Genomic DNA, 6,786 nt, shown 5'->3' on the forward strand with positions numbered 1-6,786 from the left:
TACCATAGTGTTGCTGATTTATTCCATTTGTCTTCTCCTCTAATTACATGGCCAGCCCATTTCCACTTAAGTGTTCTTAGTTTTTGCACCACATCTTGGGTCTTTGTAGTTTTCCTGATCATGTTGTGGTTGATTTTATCTATTTTCCTCTTTCCCATCATGCTCCTCCTCCTCTCCTCTTGTTAAGCGTTAGATAATTTGACGCTGACGAATCTTTTGTTAGACTTTTTTGGAGCACTTCCAGTTTAAAGAGCATAAAGGAGCCCACTACCAGTCCGCCGGACGATATCAGCCTGTCAGTTAAAACCAAAATTTGACAGTTCCGAACAACTGACAGGCCGATATCGTCCGGCGGACTGGTAATCAGTGGGCCGCTTTAGACTTTTTTGGAGCACTTCCAGTTTAAAAGCTTCCCAGAACCTTTTTCTAAAGACGCCTAAAGCCATTATTGCCCTAATAACCGCCCAAGCAAGACCTCAACTCTAAAGTGTCGTTATTAATTATTCCTTCGTCTGGACCCGACTGTCAGTACGAAGGTTTTATTGAAAAACTTGCTTCAAATCTGCTTAACAATTTTTAAAGCCTGCTTGAGCCTTGTTAAAGTATTATGGCGCTCTTTTGTTACTTTTGACAGTTCTTGTTAACAATAAAAGGCCAATTGAGTATGATGAAGTGATTTTCACTTCGAAACTGGTATATGGATCAGCCTCACTAGGTTAAGTAACCATAGCTAGGGCCCTAGCAAAATAAATTAATATTTTGGTATTACAGGCAATATTTTAAATAGTAGGTATCAACCGATTTTTTCGTTAGATCTGTTTCGCATCTGTCTTCTTCTTCTTTACGTGCCATCTCCGTCCAGGAGGTCGGCGACCATAATTATATCTATATGTCTCTCTATGTTCAGTTATGCGAATTAGTCTATCTATGCTCTTCATTTTTCTTTCACCAGTCTCTTATATTTTCAGTCCATGATGTGCGCCTTTTACCGCTACCACGCTTCCCTTCAATTTTTCCTTCAATTATTAATTTCAGTAAATCTGTCTACCCTATGTTAAATTGGAAAACCATTTCGAACTGCGCGATAATACGATAATAATATGTAAAATGGGCTTTTAAATGTCACATACGGTTGTTATGCGTATTTGGGCAGTATTTGAACGGTCGTATTAACTAATAAGGATTGTATTTATGTTGAAACAGATTTAAATTTGTTCATTTTTAGGGTTCCGTACCCAAAGGGTAAAAACGGGACCCTATTACTAAGACTCCGCTGGCCGTCTGTCCGTCTGTCTGTCTGTCAGCAGGCTGTATCTCATGAACCGTGATAGCTAGACAGTTAAAATTTTCACAGATGATGTATTTCTGTTGCCGCTATAACAACAAATACTAAAAAGTACGGAACCCTCGCTGCGCGAGTCCGACTCACACTTAGCCGGTTTTTTATTCCGACATTTCGATCCGGGTTTCGTACTGATAAAACCAAAACAGAGATTTGTATAGAATATCTGATTTTAGTACTGGGATTACTTTAAGTCGCAGGGTAACGTTAATCATCACTTTTGAGGAATAGGGAGTTTTTGACACGATCTTAACTATTTTACGATGTGGTTGACAACCTCTACAGAAATACACGATGAAACGAATTCCTTATAGTTTAAAAATATATGCTTGCTTACCTACGAATAAAAAAAATCATTGTGTAAAATCGTGAACAAATTTCAATGAAAAAATATATTCCAACAACCCCATTTTCCTTTCGTGCCAAAGCGTCATATAACTAAATATGACAACAACCTCTATATATCGAAGGGTGCGAGGGAAAATTGAATCAGATTTCCAGAAAAACGAGAAAATATTACACATCTCGTTATATTGTTGAAGATTGGATTTGTTCAATGTTTACATGGTTGGGAGACTTATTGAAATACATGATTGGTGAAATTCAAATCATAATAACCTAAGGTGACCTTACCTTTTCACCTTGTGACTTACAAATTTAAATAGTAACGTGAAGGTACCGTTCATATTCAGACAGCATTACTGCTCCAGTAAAGCGGCGCGACATTACTGCCGACTGCATTCCTGCCACAAATGTCAAAATCATATCATATCGTTTATTGCATACATATTTGTGTTACAATAGGTCTTTTTAGGGTTCCGTACCCAAAGGGTAAAAACGGGACCCTATTACTAAGACTCCGATGTCCGTCTGTCCGTCTGACAGCCTGTCTGTCTGTCACCAGGCTGTATCTCTTGAACCGTGATAACTACACAGTTGAAATTTTCACAGGTGATGTATTTCTGTTGCCGCTATAACAACAAATACTAAAAATAGAATAAAATAAATAGTTAAGTGGGGCTCCCATACAACAAACGTATTTTTTTTGCCTTTTTTGTGTAATGGTACGGAACCCTTCGTGCGCGAGTCCGACTCGCACTTGGCCGGTTTTTTTAAATAGCGGAGCTGGGATGCCTGACGTACCTACATTTCACAGAGCCACTAGTTAAAACATGCGTTATCTATTTGGATATACATACATACATACATATAATCACGCCTATTTCCCGGAGGGGTAGGCAGAGACTACGGATTTCCACTTGCTACGATCCTGACATACCTCTTTCGCTTCCTTCACTTTCATAACATTCCTCATACACGCTCGCCGGTTTAGGGTGCTCTTGACCTGGCCTTTCTTCAGGATTTCCCCGATCTGATCAGCGAAAGTCCGCCGAGGTCTGCCCCTTCCAACTCCCGTTTCCACCTCTCCCTTATACACTCTCTTTGTTAGCCTTCTTTCACTCATTCTTTCCACGTGTCCAAACCATCTCAACATACCTTTCTCAATTTTTGTCACTACATCTTCGCTCAGTCCACACTTTTCCCTTATCACACTGTTCCTAATTCTATCTTGTAATCTCACACCACACACACTTCTCAACGCTCTCATTTCCACTGCATTCACTTGGCTCTGATGCCTCTTCTGCCATACCCAACTTTCACTACCATACATAAGTGTAGGCACCAGCACCCCTCTATGCATTTGGATATGTCTGTGTCTAACCCCCCTAACGCTTCTTATCTCTTGTAACAACTAGTAGTTAAACTTCCCCCATTGCGGACGGATTATCGGCGGACTACTAGATAATTTAGTAATGTTAGACCGATGTGTTCGGCTTGTTTTCTGAAAGCGGATCTTACCGAAGGTAACTACGTTTATACATAGGATGAGAAACGTATTTGTTACCGTAAAATGGGGTGAGTAGGGTTCGCGGGGTGAGTTGGGTTATGAATGGAGAGAGAAGGTTTGAAGGGTGAGATGGGATTTTAAGGCTACTGCTACAAAAATAATAATTCCAATTTAAGTGGAGCTATAGTAATACTCATAATAAATAAAAATCGATCCAACAATCTTCCATAATCACCTTTATATGAAAACCCATCTCACTCCAATTACGAGGGACTACGGGGTGAGAAGTTATGAAATGGAACTACCCAAAATAAAATAAAAACTAAAATATAAACGTCCGGAACACTTATTATATACACCATTCAGTTTGCATATGTAAAAATAAAAAGTTATCGAAGTTTGAATGTCAGTTTTGCCCCTACTCACCCGATTTTACGGTATGTGGATAAAATGCAACTTTCTCATCAGTCTTTGAACAATCAAGAGAGCTTTTACCAGCTGGTGTGGCGAAAAATTATAAACAATATGCCACAGAAAAAAATGTTTGCTATATGCCTATTGACAAACGTCAAGGGATTGTCTCATTTCAAACATAGACAGAGAGAATCATACTATCTTTGTCTTACACTGGTACTAGCACCCAAAAGAAAAGGATGAGTATAGTTTTATTTGTTCCTATTTACTGACAAGATTTGCTTGACCAACTATAACGTATTTTTGGGTCATCTGACTGAGATATCACAAACGTCATATCGCAAGGTTTAATCAATACAGGTCGAACCAAGTCCAGGTACAGTGGATTTGCAGTTATTAGAGCAGTTAATCTTCAGTACGCCGGCCATGATGGATTTACGAGCACTGCCGTGATTTAGCTTCTAGTCTGTTTTAAATTATTTATGACTGTGAGAAACATGTTACCAAACAAATGGTTGGATGAAAATTGTTTATTATTGGGTTAAAGTTTTGTTCATATTTGTCGTATTAAGTAGTGGATAAGACTACGCGTGTAAAAAAAACTACCTTTCTCTAATAGTAACTTAACAAAACGAGATATTATGGCGCTTATGTAGGGATGATTAGAGTTTTGAATGATTCACGGTTAGTTTCACTAGACTTATATTGACCGGGATATAGACCGTGATTACCTTTTGTATTATTTGTGAGCTCCCGATATTTCGACGCAGTTACATGCATCATGTTCACGGGTGACTGAAGATAGCGGGTGGGTGTCAAAGTTGTGTAGACAGCGCTCAGTCTACCCTCATTCTTGCGCGTCGGCTGCGTTCACTTTCAACGTTACCAACGGTCGCATTCACACTTGTTGGTCCGGTCGCGTTCACAATCGTTGGTCTGTCCAAACACACTACACTCACGGTGTCACTACGCGTGTTTGATTCGGATATCACTGTTTTTTTACACAAACAAATCACAGGATTCCACACATTTGACAGTTTAAACCCATCTTCACGATTGAAATTTTTGTATTTGTGAATTCACGGTCTATATCCCGGTCAATATAAGTCTAATAGGGATGATGACTGATGACATGTTGAATTTTACGACAAAATCTAGTATTTAAAATAGATAGCAAATGAGCAATTTATCAATACAGGACCTGAAAGTTTCAAAATTTATGTTTTTTTTTTGCTAACTTCTAAACAGGTAAAAAGTAAGGGTACCATTCGATGCCTTACATTTTATCTAAACAAAGATTGTAAAGCAACAATATACAGAAACGCAATATTTCACCGACAAAATCGCAATTTCCTTGTTTTCCACGGCTTCTTTTTAAGCAATAAATACAATACAATGCAATAGCGACGTTACATGCGGACGTCACGATGTAATGCCAATTTGTTAGAAGAGTTTTGTCAGTAAAAGTGCGGGTGCCAGACTGACCAATATTTGTGACTTTTGTATTGCTTTAAGACAATGGCGACACGACCAACGACCGACCTTCACTAACGTTTCGTAAAATGTGAAAACTAATTCAGGCTTATTTCTATCTCATCGTCGCAGGCGAGCTTTCGTTTTATGATCCATTATAAAAGTGACATTTAATACCAGAACAATGATTAGCAATCAGGGCTCATAATAAACTAGTTTATTAGAATGATTGGTGAGCGACGAGATCTCAGGGGCAATACGCCGGTATTTTATAAATAAAGTGTGCTAGTAAGCTTGTAGCTTGAGGCGGATGGAGTGGTATAAATATAATACTGAATTGATAGAAAAACTGACTCCAGGCTCGCTCCCATGAGCCGTGGTGAAAAAGCCTGGACAACACGAGGAAGATTATGATAATAACACGATTGCTAGCATGCATTAAAGCGTGTGTGATCCAGATAGATAAAATGGGACGTTTTTAACCAAAAGGGTACATTGTCGTTTGACAATAAGGCGCTATTCCATAAAGCTTCAATTTGAAATCAACCTTATCGACAGCCGACAGTTAGTGCTTTTAGTTGAATACGTTACAAATTCATACTGTTATTACAATCAAAATACGCCTCCGGAGCAACATTTAGCGTGTGACCAACCCCAAAATCTCGCATTCTGGGTTAAACTAAATGTGTGAATGCTGAAAAGTACAATTTCAGCACGTCACCGTGCAAACCATAAACCGGAATGAACTGAACAACCGCGAACTCAATAACATCCGACGCACTTGCACTTTTGCACACATGCCACCACCAACACAAAAATACAGCTAATACATTGAACTATAACCCTTATGCTGAGCACAAACAGTCTAAATCGACTGCTTGAAAATTTGGAAAGAAGAAAGTACCAAATTCGATATGCTGTCGGTTCAATCGGTTTTCAGCTTTGATTGAAGGTACGACGAGCGTTGAGAGGTGCATGTGAATGGGGATATTATACCGTGGTGCCACAGATCAACTAAGAATCAGAGAAAAGCGTAGAACAATCGCGGTGTGAGAGTAGTGGGTTTTATATGCAGCTGATGATCTGGTCTATTCAGCTCTGTGGTGCTCGGTTGATATTGGTTGCAATCATATGTCTGAATGTGAGTTTCAGAGCAGTTATTAGTTTTCCTGCATAATTAGACTTTTCCTCCCTTGGGAATGATCTCTATTTGACAAGTGTTTTAATGTTATGAATGAGTCAAGAGTCAAAATATTCTTTATTCAAATAGGCCTAGCAACGAGCATTTTTAAATTGTCAAGTTTTCAAATATTACCTTAATTTAGATATCAGAGCAATTTATTGATGCAGTTATTATTGTTCTTAAAATGTAATGGAAAAATAAAACCTCCACTGGGTAATTGTGCTCTAACAGTATACCTATATAAAAACGATATCACACACAACCACTTTAAGCGTTATAATATTATAATAGTGATGGTTTACATTAAATCGGCATATTAACAATTATAATTACTTTGAAATTTAAATTGAACTTTTAATTTCAGAGCAAAGTAAGCACAGCTTTTCTGGGAATCGGTCCCTCCGTCGAAAAGGGCCGGAGGAATAGTGAAATTTTACAAAAAACACCTGAACAGCTTTTACACATGGCCGGTTCTCATCTGACTTTCTTTGTTCGTTCGGAAGAACAAAGCGCCTTGGACATAAC

The sequence above is a fragment of the Cydia strobilella genome, chromosome 19 (assembly GCF_947568885.1).
Source record: "Cydia strobilella chromosome 19, ilCydStro3.1, whole genome shotgun sequence".
Classification (NCBI taxonomy): Eukaryota; Metazoa; Arthropoda; class Insecta; order Lepidoptera; family Tortricidae; genus Cydia; species Cydia strobilella.